We start from the raw sequence: 14,153 nt of genomic DNA on the forward strand, positions 1-14,153 counted from the left end.
GCAGTCGTTTATGTCTTAGCTTTTATCTAAACTATTCTCTGTGAGGTACATTTGAGCGTAAAAACTACATTAAGGTTCGAGTCACAAAGCTCAGTAAACCCGCTTAAGACTGAAGTCTTTTAAGTAAAATCCTATAAAAATATGACATCCGTGTTCAGTGAGAATATTAAGAATTCAATGTTCCGAGACCAAAGAAGTTTTTAATGTATGTTGATAAAGCACTCCACTTGCGTTCAGTTAAAGTTCAACCTACTTATGCTACAGCGGATTTTAAATATAAAATCGTTTAAAAGGTTAAAATTTGCATTATTAATTTAATGTTATAATATATCTCCAGCGAAAGGAGAGATTCAATTGCAACAAAAATATTGACTCAATGATTAAATGATGATGATGGTCTTGTGGCAAAAAAACTGCCATATTTAATCATTTCAAATGAAAGATTTGACTATTGTTTCAATTTCTTGAAAGCAATGGAATTCGGTTAATTTCTTGTTCTTTTTTTGACAATTTTGCCTGAGGTTCTATCGGCTGCAAAAAAAGACCTGGTGATAGATGGACAAACAAACAGACAGACCGACGGTCAGCAAATCCTAACTGGGATAGATTTTTATCCCTAAGGTGTGGGACCCTAAAAATGAGCCTCGCGCTTAGATATTTTATTCTATTTTGCAGGGCGGTCTGTAACCATTATATCACATACAAAAAACTATGAAAGATCATTAATAGAACACCCAAATAGAATATATTGTGTCTCTTCAGGGGTTCTTCATGTAATGAACAAACATTTAGCTATATATAGAGTCAAAAACAAATTTCCGATTTTCCTTTGTGATACAGATAATAGTTCATTAACATCAGGAAATTTGGAGCTTTACTTGTTTTGATCCATCCATTTATCTCCGTACTAAATCTTTATTAAATCTCATTTTACTCAAGTAAAGGCTAAGGACTACTTTATCTTTAAAACCATTCTAACACCAAGAAATTGTTTAAACGTACGCTCCGAACCATCTAAACAGAACGTTAACGTCAACTCCTGAACATTGACCCATTTAAAGACTTCCTAAAAAACGGTCACGTTTAGGAAAAAAGAGTTCACAAAGGACTATTCCATTAGGTTTTCAACTGTTACAGCCTGCACGGAATGGTCACAAAGTTTCACAAAGACGAAATTATTTCGAGATACACTTCCTTAGTTTTTCTAAGATACCACCACTGACGGCAAAAGATCTGGATTATAAATTGATATCAGAAATAGGTGTGTAAGTTTGGGGATAAATACTCATTACATGCTTTTTTAGACGCTACCGAGGAGCTATTAAACAAGCTTGAACGCTTGCAAAACTTGTGTCAACAAATTGCAGAACGTAATCAACCAATCCCAGTCGTGATCTGTAACAAAATATTTTGATCCACCTTTATATACATATCATTATTATTCTGTTATTTAAAATTTCGATTTATCATTGTAACCAAGTTGATCAGTTTGCTAATCAGTTCATACTTCAAAATGTTATTGAAATTTAATTCTATCAACATTATAATCGGCAACTATTTTCAACTAATTATATTTAATTGGACATCTAGTTGTCTACATAGTTTTAGAACTGACAGCACAATATCAAACTCGAGATAAGTATATCTGATATATGATATTCTTAAGCCATATTATAACCACTTAATTTACATACTTCTGCAGTTGTGTTTGCAAAGAAGCACTTACAGTATCCCTCTACTTAATCCCCTATTGGGCTAATTAATTTAGGTCACTCGAACTTACACACGATTGGCCACAGCTCGCTACTTAATTATGAACGTGTACACAACGACTGTTCCAGCAAAAACGAATAAGAAACGTTCATTATTGCAGCTTAAAGCTCTTACTCGAACCAAATTCTACTTAACACTATTTAAAAACACGACTGTTTTAAAACGAAAATTCGCAGACTTTTTTTTAAACACTCGCTAAAATACATCTCTAATTGTTCCCCAAAGGTAACATTTATTTACATTTAGTGTTTGCACACAAAAAAATAATGGAACAAATTAAATCGTAACGCCGAGTTGGAATTGGCTCGAAAACTATTTTAGTTTTGTTCTAGTTATCTGCAACTCTCATACCTCTGCAAGTGTTAGAATGGCAAACACGATAACATTAATGAATTTGGGTTCGGTTGGCTTTCATTTCCTAAGTCTGACGGTGAGTTGTGTCGGTGAGGATTACTGTTTTCCGTCCCTTTCACACATGCCCCATACTCCACATCTATCCCTTTTCAACTCACACCTTATTCTGCTGGTCTTAGGTAGCAGCTGTATCTGTTTTAGCGAACAGGATTGAACTAGATTACATTCCTTAACAAATACCAACGTACTTTCTCATAATACACTCATTCCAAGAGTCTCGACATCAAACAGTGTTAGTTACACATCTTGTGATAAATAAAATGTACATTATACGAAATTAAATCCATTGTATCATTCCAGAAAATGTAGAAAAGAAGAACGAAAACGTAAGATATTTTTATATCGCCATAAAAATTTACGAGTAATACAAGAGTTTTTTTTATAAATTTAAATGTTTTAATATCACGAATTTATGAATCGTCATCTCTTGTAACGCATTTCAGAATAAAAGCTTCGTTTTTCTATGTAAATGAAATGTTTGATTGCGGCAGAGCGCGCGACAAAAATGTTGTAATAAACGACCCTCGCTGCGTAAAATATTTCCGTTTTAGAGTTTGTACACACTATAATTTGGTAATAACATTATTATTATGATTTTGACATGTCCGTCCGGACGTGGTTTACTACCACTTCAGTCAATTTGCTACTGACTTAATAGAATTTCACACGTGCTGCATTTTAAATTGCCCTAAGGCGGCAATAAAATACAATCCAGGTCGTCACTATGCATCATCGCCAGAATTTATATATCCAATTAAAAAATAACTTAAACTAGTAAATTACAGCTTTATTCAAATACAGGAACCGTAAATTAAAATATATGGCTCTTAAAAGGGGCTATATTATTTTACGATCTTTCATATTCTTTTAAGATCATAAAAATTATACGATATCAACTTATACGGATCTCTTTGGTGACGATACAAGTGTAAACAAAATTAACCAAAACACATTGCAACCAATCTCAATAGAATAACTAATAGTTTACTTAATGAAACAAAACTATGGTAATAAATTGTAAGCTAATTCTTGATCAAGCCATTTCCCACAGACCGGTACTCATAAACCTATCTGTAAGTAAAACGAGTCCTGAACATAATTGCTTCGGAAATAATAGATACTTATGACAGCAGAGCCAACAACTGCTCGATGAAAACGCTCTTAGCAATCGTTAAATATTCAACGGCAAACGCAAATAAAAACGATAATCGCTTTGTGTGCAAGGACAAATCAAAAGGTGCATTGAAAAGTTCAAACAAGGTGCCAGCAATCAAAGTATCAAATTCTATGCCAGCTGTACGGTCACACGGTATTCACGCATTCATTATTTCATGGAATTACGTTTTAGTACGAACACAGAAATATTTACTTTTCATTCCAAACAAAAATTTAAAAATATCTTTCCCGTTTATGTTGAATGAGATTGAAACTTGAAATAAACATAACGTTAATAGCTCGCGAAATAAAACAACAACGGTAAAATAAACAAAAAACAATTCGGAATGAAAATGTTGAAAAACAATAAACTCACGGTAATTAACTATTATCAGATTCTTTGAATTCTTTATTTAGATTAATACCTTTTACTTCAATCTTAGTAACCAACGCCTTTTAATTTATTCCTGATTACAATTATCTATAATTTTTCTCAAAAACCAAAATTACATATTCTCAGATTCAGAGTTAGAATCAGCTTTTTCACTGAACTCAGTTAAGTTAATATGATATAAACTCACTTTAATAATGGGTGTAGAATTTTATCTTCTAATCTTTTTTATAATCTTTTAATTATTTGCATATTTCATACTACAATTTTATACTAGTGTTTAAAGGTGCAAGCATTTTAAACGAACATTCGACAAGAGAAACATAATCTACAGCAAATAAAAGAGCTCTATCACAAATTGTTAGTATCACAATAAGGAGAGGTTAAATGGGGATTCGTTTCAAATAACTACAGTGAAGTCACGTCAGGACTATCGCTAAATAGAGATAAAGAACAATAAAGGTACAGGTGGTGGGTAGTGGGAGGCCTTTGTGCGTGGCTTTGAAGTGCTACCGCTAACGAGGGTGCCGACTGTACATTTTCACAAAGGGCAGCCGTGAGACTATCATTGCCATACGTTCAAACGAAAACTATTCTACGTAGGACGCGACCTATTAATTAGATACGTTTACGACCTCTCACCGTACCTTATGAAAGACAAAATCAATGATTCGACATTTGTAACACTTTTTGTGTAGGTTGGATTTTACTTCGAAATGTTTACAAACTATATCGTGTATATTCAACACTCTTTACTAGAAATAGATTTGCTAGCAATTTAGGAAAATTAATTTTAATAATAGTTATATCTCTTTCTTAATTCTAAACAAACGTCCACTTTAATTGAATCACCCATTAAAGTAAAATGTCGCTAAACTGACACCAAACTTTTGTTTTGTGAGTCTGTAGGGAAAAGCCTCTCCACATCAGGCACAAACTTGTTCTAAAAATGAACCTCCGGTCTCGTGAGTTATGTTTATTTATGTCAACCCTAAAACATAATTCTTCGGCGAAGAGAAATAGTGAGTGCAGATAATTCAAGTAGGGCTGGCATAGTCGGTAAGCATTTCTCAAGCAGCGAGCGTGGGGCAGTTCTCAAGTCGCAGCCGGCTTGAGGGGCGCGGCCCCGCATCTGTTATCGTGCAGACTTCAAAACTAAGCTCCTTCAGTAAACGTGCTCCGTTGCCCAGCACTGCAACTCCTGCAAACAACCTCGCAAAAGGTTCTCAGTTTTCTAAGAAGTGTCGGGAAATGGACGCGCAGTATGTAACGACGTGTTTCTATAATAAGGTGAAGCCCCTTACAGGAATACGAAACAACCTTGCAGAACGCTTCATATTCCATAAAGGCATACCATTCAAACTATAGCAGTTTGAATGTTATTAGGTAGTAGGAATACAAAAATATTATTACAACCCTTTTATCTTTATATCAGACATGATATAAAAATAAAAAGTCAGTTAATTACGATAAAATTTGATAATTGTGACCTACAAATAGATACGATTTCAATTTCTAAATATCGGACACAATTTATGTTCATAACTTGTTACCACAAACACCCAAAATTGCTTTCAAATGTCGTGTCGGTCGAGAATTAATTTCAAGGATTTATTATTTCAACAATATTCCAAGAACAGTCGTTTAGAGCCTTCGTTTTTCTAAAAAAATAAAGACGGAAAACAAAAGAAATCCACGTCACAATTTACTGTGTAAACACACAGATTGCTCCCTTTACCTAAGAAAATACTAGTTACGGTGCATTTGTGGGAAAAGTTGTGAGCATCGGGCGCAAGTTGCGAGGACTCTTGTCACCCGCGCACTTGTTATCTCAAACACTTGGAGAACTGCGCGAGACTTGCGCCTAGCGCCGCGCCGTACCAGCCTCGCTGAGGCGACAGCGGACTGCAAAAAATATGAATAATTAAGGTCTCATTGCTTTACTAAAACTTTTATTCTTTTTGTACACCACTTCGATAGGTATTAATAATTGAGGGTACATTGACCAAAAAATATTATCCTCGCTTTTCCCTTGTCATAAAAATGTTTCGTAAATAAAAGTAGAACGCTCTACATAAGAAGTATGTATTTCGGCACAGATGATAATATCTCATCTCGATGTCATTTGTCAAGTTCGTAATCTGATCGAACCAACCGCTTTATCTACAAGTTGTACATGTTAATCTGTCGCTAAAGCGCTTTACTTGTAGTTGGAGTTGGTCGGCTGTCTCTACCTTGTCTCACGTCGAACTGCCTCCACTTGCCGTCGCGCCGGCTACTTGCTCATTCTCATAGTTTCGATAGTTATTGCAAACTACGACCGCATTTCAGCCCGATACAAACAGTTACCAAATTAACACACTATCTTCTGAAAATATCGAATTTCTAATTTAGATAGTTCGACGAAGGATCGAGTCATTAACGCAGAGGTCTACGCAGTCCCAAGGTACTTGATGAGTTTAAATGAACATCGATGTTCAGTTTCTCGTGTATTAGCTACATGTATACCGAGTTTGAAAGTTCTTAACAAAAATTTAAGAGGTTTCCGAGAGCATGGAAAGTTTTGTCCGCATGTCAGTCTTCGTAAAGATTAGCGAATCATTAATTACAAAGTTTCGAACATCATTAATCCCGATAACTTTTTGGTTTTAGGTCACGAACTCGAAATGAATAAATGCATTTTATCTGAACCTCATTTTAACACAAAAGTGTAATTATAATTCCGTATCCCTAATGACTTTATTCGTTATAAACTTTGATTATGTCGGCGCTTGTGACTGCTTGCTAAATGGGATGATACTGTAAGAAGAGTTTGCAGATCGTTATTTTACATAGCTGTAGATTTTGTAAAACATTGATATCAAAACTAAAGTATCCGAGACTATTCAGAGCTTGTTTAAATGTTTGCAAAAAGCCGGTCTGCAAGCATCGTTTATTGGATCTGTAAAGATGAAAACAATTTTGTCGCGGCGCATTGTCGAACTCAAAAGTTTATGTATTTTTCTTGCTCCTTCGTAAATGCTCTCAAGTCGTAGGCTATTCGCAAAAGCCCTTTATCCGCAGCCTAATGTAGGTGGGATTAGTATCTCGTCTCTGTTTTTATTGTATTTTAGAAACGAAAACAAAACAAAGTAAAACTTAATCCATCAATTACAGACGCATTGCATTCGGCTTAAATGTTTAAGCTTCAGTTGTGAAACATTTAACCCCTAAACTTTTTAATACGCAGACATAGAAAGATATAAGGTTTTATATGTTTCCATAGCTGTTCATACATGCATAGAGACAATGAATGCAAATACATACAAAGCAGTAGTGCATATTTACATTTTATGGATTGCAGCCATACATCAGTTGTTGTGAAAGATAGAAAAGAATATGTCAGTAGTTTTCAGTTTTACTGAGACTACCATCATATCGCTTGTATTTGTCTTAGAGATAGATTGGTTGTTGAATATACAAGGAAGTATTCGATCTTTTTATAGATTGCCCATACTTTGGAAGAACGTCACTTAGTAACCGTTAGGCAGTCTATTGATATTATGTAGGCTTTATTACCCCTGTCTTATGTGATCCCACATCAACACCCCTGTCAATCATACAGTTGTCAATTTACAACATGCACAAGTGTTTACAATTACGCCGTGACAGTTCTCGCGGGTGAGGATAAAACGGTCACACAAGGTCGTAAAATAATTTGGGTCATTCCTGGTGCGTCCCCATATTACATTTAATCTGTAGCTACAAGTTGTAACTGTTTGCCAAGCGTAACGAGAGAGTATCACGACTTTAAAGCAAAACTCTTTTTTACTTTAATACTACGACATTCTGACGCTTTAGAAAAAATATAATTGATCTAACAATGCTTTTCTAGTGCCCGAGTATTATTAATATTTTAAGATTTATACATGAAATTGATTTTTTATTTTAATTTTTTTATACCACATACTATGCAGTCGGCAACATCGCGTTTAGAACAAATATAAGATACAAAAAGTTTATATTCTACAGGTTTTGTATAAAAAAGTTATGTAATATATGTCATGATTGAACAAGGACTCAGGTACTCTATCCATCTCGTAGGTCATAAAGTATGTAGGCGACGTTGATTCATCGAGTGTCAAGTGTTCACCACACAACGATTGACAGACGATTAAGTATCCCGCCTCGAGCCCGCTAGACCTAAACCTTTCAATCTGTTAACAGCGACATTCTGTGTAAGAAAACGACTCAGATTTCACAAATTGTTCTACAAGCAATGTCAATAATAAATGTCCCTTAAAATGAAATTCAGCTGAGTGTGTTATCAATAAGGAAGGCCTTTTTGGTCATTTCTTTTCAGAGGTGTTCACATGAAACTGTCACGAGCTTACTCAACTATGACGACGATGCCTTTCCATTATACGAAATGCTATTTACGAATTCTTTAAATATACTTTTTAAAAAGGTTTTTTTCAAGCGCCGTTCCGGCTAATATGCTGGTAAGATAGAGCTCCATAGTAGCCCAAACTGTAATATTCATTACGAAAGGCTAAAAACTTTTTGCGCGCACTACCTATATACCCAAAATAATAAAACAAATGAACCCTCTCTTTATCTCAGTTACTTAATACGGGTTGCGTAAGTAGGCGAACTCTCTTGCAAAATAAGTAGGGAACTCAAACCGCAAGTCATCCTTTAATCACACGCAAGGTTAAAGTTCGTCTTAGAGCATCCGAAGTGGCCTGTCCTCTTACTAATTCACACCGGGTTATATACCTGTGTGAATATTCTACTCTTAAGAATAATCTTTTTTAAACTACATACGTTACGAATTATAATTATGTTATATTAACTCCGTAGAGCTTGAGTGAAATCCTATATCGTTGATAGAGTGAAGCCAAATTTTAGATGAAAACTATTACAGCGAGCGTAAATGAAAACTGGAGCACACCTCTCGATACCAGGGTCATATCCTGAGCCCCGGAAATTCCAGGCTTCGGTTATCCGCAATAAATATTCATTCACAAACACAAAGTTAATCTTTTCTAACGCCGACCACGGTGGACCCGTCGGAAACCCAAATCGGTTTACGCTTTATACCTTCGCTGCCGTTCGGTGGAGAGCCACAATACTTTGCAATCGAGAAAAACATGAATTATTGCTTTTTTTGGCCTTGAATAATTCTAGCGATCGACGTCGCCTCGCGGTGGGTCGTATCCTCGATATGAATTTCATACAAACCGCGAATATTACGTACAATGGGCTCTGAGGCGGTGCGATTGTCGGTAACATTTCTTATCTCCCGCTACGTATTGGCGCACTTACCGCTCTCCACGGCTGAATGTAAAACGTTATTGAGCCTTCACGACGCTGATATTGGACTTCGAACGTTGATATTCCGTGTGGAACCGCCGGGGTCCGGAAACACGTCAGTAATTTAATATTCACATCTAGAACCCAATATTGACTTTGCTGGATAATGGTCGGCACGAGCCAGCTCAATACCAACGGCTATCGTAGATGACCCGACTGCTTTATAATTTAATTATGTTTACCTGGATTTTTACACGGTTTTCTTCACACCAATTGATTCTCGTTGCTCTAGACACATATTCATACTCAAGGATAAAAGTAAACAGCATTTTACGGAAGTGCGACTTACGTACTAACATTTTCAACGACACGAAACAATAGGTTGATTTAACAAAACCATAAATAAATTAACTTTGGGTAGTAGACTCGCCCTAAAATACGACGCGTAGGTCTGAAATTGAAAAGCAGTAAATAAAAGAGAGAAAAAATAAAACGTTCCTGATGAATGGTTTTGATTAAAAGTTTATAAAACACGGCACGTCTAGAAACAACAATAGTAGTAACAGTAAATCCACTCGGCTAAATAAACAGAACGAGCTCACATTAATACACCCCACGCAAAGGTTGTTCCGCAACCAGTAACATTTTAAATTACATTTGAAGTCGTGTGAAAATGGTCGTGGTATACTCGGTGGGTTTATCTAAACGAGGTGGCGTCACCGCCGCCGCTCGCTTCCTCACACACCTTACTGACCTTACTCTATGTTAGCTTCCGAAAACAAATGCCATTCAATTTATACACATTTTATACTTGGGAAGCCTTGCACAGCTATTGAAATATAACCATTCATACTTCAACAAAGAGCCTTTAAAAACTCCGGGGATTGTAAATAAATCTTGTAACATTTCGGTGTACCTGCCGCTGAACGCAGATTTAACCTCCATCACATCACTCGTTCGGTACTGGACCACTGCCATGAAATCATTTTGGTAGAAGGCTTCAAAACATACCAGCTCGGCTGTGTATTATGCTGCGTAATAACCGTATACTGTTCTCTATAAATGAAAACTGAAATAGCCTAAATTGTTTATTCCCCTTCTTATTAATATCTGACAGATTAAAGTTGTACTATAAAATATTTCAATTTACATCCGTTAGTCCCGTACAATTTAGAAGGATTATCCCAAACTCAAAATTTGTCCCAGATTTAAATAAAATTTTGCATTATGTGACATCGTTTTATTAGCTTTTGAACCCCGAGAGCCTCTGGGAGCTCAGAGGAAGTCATAAATATCTCGCGCGTCCCCGATTCCTACCAAAGTTTGCTTGCAATGTACCCACTCTACATTTTCACTGTACTTATATCTTTATTGTTGTAGCAGAGCACAATGGGTAACTTTTAAACACCTACAGAGCACAGTTCTGTAGTCGCTACGTGTAAACATTCGTATTTAGCAGTGAACCGTAGGACTAAAGGAAAAGTTGTATGAATATTTTTTCAATGAAAGCCTTAAATTGAAATTGTTTCCTGAGGAGGGAAGGAAGTGAGAACGACAGTGAAGTCACTTAGACGAAGGCGGGCGAGAGAATAATGAGTCCCGGCCGCGGGCCGCGAGCGCCGCGACCTGTGTTACTTACCTATTCTCGCCGAGATTATTTCAACTTATTTGTCTCCGAATGAACATTCTAATGGGACATTAGGCGTAATTCCGACTTTTTTTATTTTCCTTCCTGAAACAAAAATGAAACGGAATACCTAACGGGGATAAAGCCACAGGTAACGTAACGGTCCGGGGTCATTCCGTCTCACATTATGATCCTTATTGACGGTTAGTAATGACCGCTCGAAAGTTGTTATTTATTATCCATTGTACTGAAATGCAATTTATGAAGTAATTTCCTTTTTACGAAGTGATAAATAAAACTCAGGTACCACAGCTTATTGAACAATGAGAACCGACGAAATTGTCATTATGTAAAGATTAATTTGTACCTGACACGTAACAAATGTTCACATTTATAATGAAATTATAATGATCGTCTTTATCGTGGCGTTTCCCTGGCCGCTCGCCAAGTTATATTCTGCTTACAGGAATTGGATCGCGGCTGGATATTGGGCACACAACCAGTACTTTAATTCAAGATGTAGCGTGTTTTTGGATTTACGCGGAGCGATTGCTTTTGGAGTACGTAAACCAAGTATATTTGTCTATTAGGACTAACTAACTGCAAACCTATTACTCAGTAATGTAATTGTCGATATTGATGGTGCACATGAGTGATGGAATTTCATTAAACACGCAAAAAGGCTAATAAGTCCTTATTTTTTGATGCAGTATTTTATGTCGAATTAGTGAGTACTGCCCCTGAAGCCCAGCGATATTGCACAATCGTAAGCGTCACCAGAAAACACTTAAGTATAAAGAAGACTTATCGAATCGAAATGTCACAGTAGAAAATTTGAACGTTAAAATGTCAAGTAGCAGGAGGCAGATAGACCTACAAGTCTGATTGGGAGATAAAAAAAATGCAAGACATCACAAAATAAAACTCGTAAAAAAATTATAATTCTAATTACATAACGTTACAGTACTCTTAATATAGATTCGTTTTCGCAGAGCCCCGGGAATGTGCGAATCTTTATCACTTTAAACGTTCATTATTTGAAAACTTGTTCCTTTAAAGGAAAACTTTTCAAATAATAAGAGGAACGTCAATGAGGAGTAAATTTGTATTCAGCAGTTTCTATACTTCTTGGTATAGCATAAGCAAATATCAAATATTTAAATAGGACATAATTAATATTTTAATTTTAGTCTAGATTGATCTCAACGTAATAAATTATTTAGTTACAAAATGAATCAGGTTTACAAAAAGTGTTTCCTTGTTCTTTTTATGAAAGTCTGTTTGACAAATTCAAAGGTCCACTTCCGAAAAGCGGGGTTCGAATTTTCAGGAGATTTTAACAACATTGTATTATATTGCCATGACGACTAAATCCTATCGCATGAATGTGAAACCGTGAGATTCGTTAAAAGTTTAAGTCCCCTTCTAAATGCCCATCATGTACTCGTAGTTGTCACATCAAAGACAAGCGTATGAGAAGCAACACGACGTCTACGACCGTGTTTTGTTTGCGAACATGTATGTTATGTCGCACTTACCTAGAACATATTTTACCGCACCACAGCCATTAGTCACCGCACGCTCGACCCGGGCTCGAACCCGCACTACTCGAGACCTAAGTAACGACCGAACCTAATGCGCGCACATTCCTCGAGTATTTTTCAAGTCAAGCTACTGAGAGAAATAAGATGTTTCCACTGGCTTTGGACTGCTGAAATGGCGCGATCATTTAGTTCCGAGTTAGGTAACGTACGGTTCTGTTAGTGAAGTATTGCTGTAAACCGAGCGCATAATACGTGCCTACTTACATCAATAAAGCTTATGGACATCTGTAATGCTTTGGAATTTAGCTATAAAGTATTGGAAAAGAAACCTTAAGTGTAATATATTCTACATGGAAGAATATTCATCATCAAATTTTCGGACAGATACATAGATAGTGACGTAACATATATGCAAAAAGCACAGATATAGCGGTCAGTCAAGAGAACATGAAAAGCACAGTCCTCAAAAACCAACCAAAAATAAATATTTGCCAGACATTAATTTCCAACCAGTCCGGTCTGCATTTAGGATGCGCCAAATAAATAAAAAGTTTCGTCGCTAAAGCCAAAAAGGACATTAGGAGGAAAAATGTTGCCGCAATATAGTAATTGAGGTGCATTTATCCGCCAATTGGCCGCGTCCCCTGCGTTTCCGTTCGTTAGCCCGCTCGGAAATGTGCCGGAAAATTGTTGCGATTCTCACAGACTCGCTCGGCACTATGTAAAGTAGAACCAAGGTGCACCTAGCCATTGCCTGCCGCTGCAGGAAGACTTCCATTAACTTCAAACAATTGCTAATTTTAGACGCTAACGGTCTGCAATTGACGGCTTTTATTTACAATTCCATTTCGATCGGTTTGACTTGACGTTTGAATTGAAATGTTCTTACCAGAATACCTCAGTTTAAACTCAGCGGTTTTTTTTAAATATTAATAGTATTTTTATTAATTTGTTGATTCCTGTCTTAAGCATGACTGGTTCATTTAATATATTTGTTCAATTTAAATTTAGGTATCGGGATTGAGTCTTTGGTAATTACAAAAAACATAACCGCTAGCTATAAATACCGTCTATTGTTTCCCAAATAATGTGTTTGTGTCTCCTCGTAACAATAATTGTCGTGTTAGTAACGAGCCTAACAGATGTTGCTATTTAATTAAAACTTTGAGCCACCGTTATCCAACCCTTCGACATTATTTGACCTTCCCATAGCTCTCGCTCGTAAGCCCTCTATAAACTTTTAGAATTACTTCGATTTCATGGTAACAATTTACGATTTTCAATAATACAGGTCGTATTCCCGTACATTTAGGCCGTAATTCGTTACTGTGTTCAATTAACAAGTATCTGTGAAGATTCGTGTTACAATCGCTGCGAGGTTTACAGCTCACCTCAATTCATCTGTTTGGCGGTGAATGTTTACGTCAGCGGCAGGCTTCGGGCGGAGGAAGCGACCCAACTATTATGGATAACAATTACGAGGGATCTGCCGACCCTCGTTACAGAGATCACTTGGAAACGACTGCGATTCTTTTCTCGTTGTAGTCACACCAAGCTCTCTAATTTGAATACATTTATCGTGTTTTGCGTAAAAAAACACTAAAAGTGACCCTTTTCGGTTATTCTCACACATGTGTGTATCGCGCATGTATTTACTTACATGTAATAAAATCCTTGTGCTCAATGTATTAAGAGTTTAAATTACCTATATGAAAACATCAGTGAAATGAAATCTACGGATCTCATCATTTTAGAAATTTAGCGACGCGTATTCTCGGCTGTATGCGGGGTTTTTTGTATTGAAGAAAAATATTTTTTATCTTTATTATAGACTTTTAAGGTAAACGCTCCTAATACGGCGGTAGTCAAAATCGCTTCCTATTACGGTGGTATTTCTATTTTCGCGTTTTATTCCCGTTTTATCCAGTGTAGGTAGACCAAAACCGGAACTATT

This window comes from Trichoplusia ni, chromosome 17 (assembly GCF_003590095.1).
Source record: "Trichoplusia ni isolate ovarian cell line Hi5 chromosome 17, tn1, whole genome shotgun sequence".
In the NCBI taxonomy this organism is placed as follows: domain Eukaryota; kingdom Metazoa; phylum Arthropoda; class Insecta; order Lepidoptera; family Noctuidae; genus Trichoplusia; species Trichoplusia ni.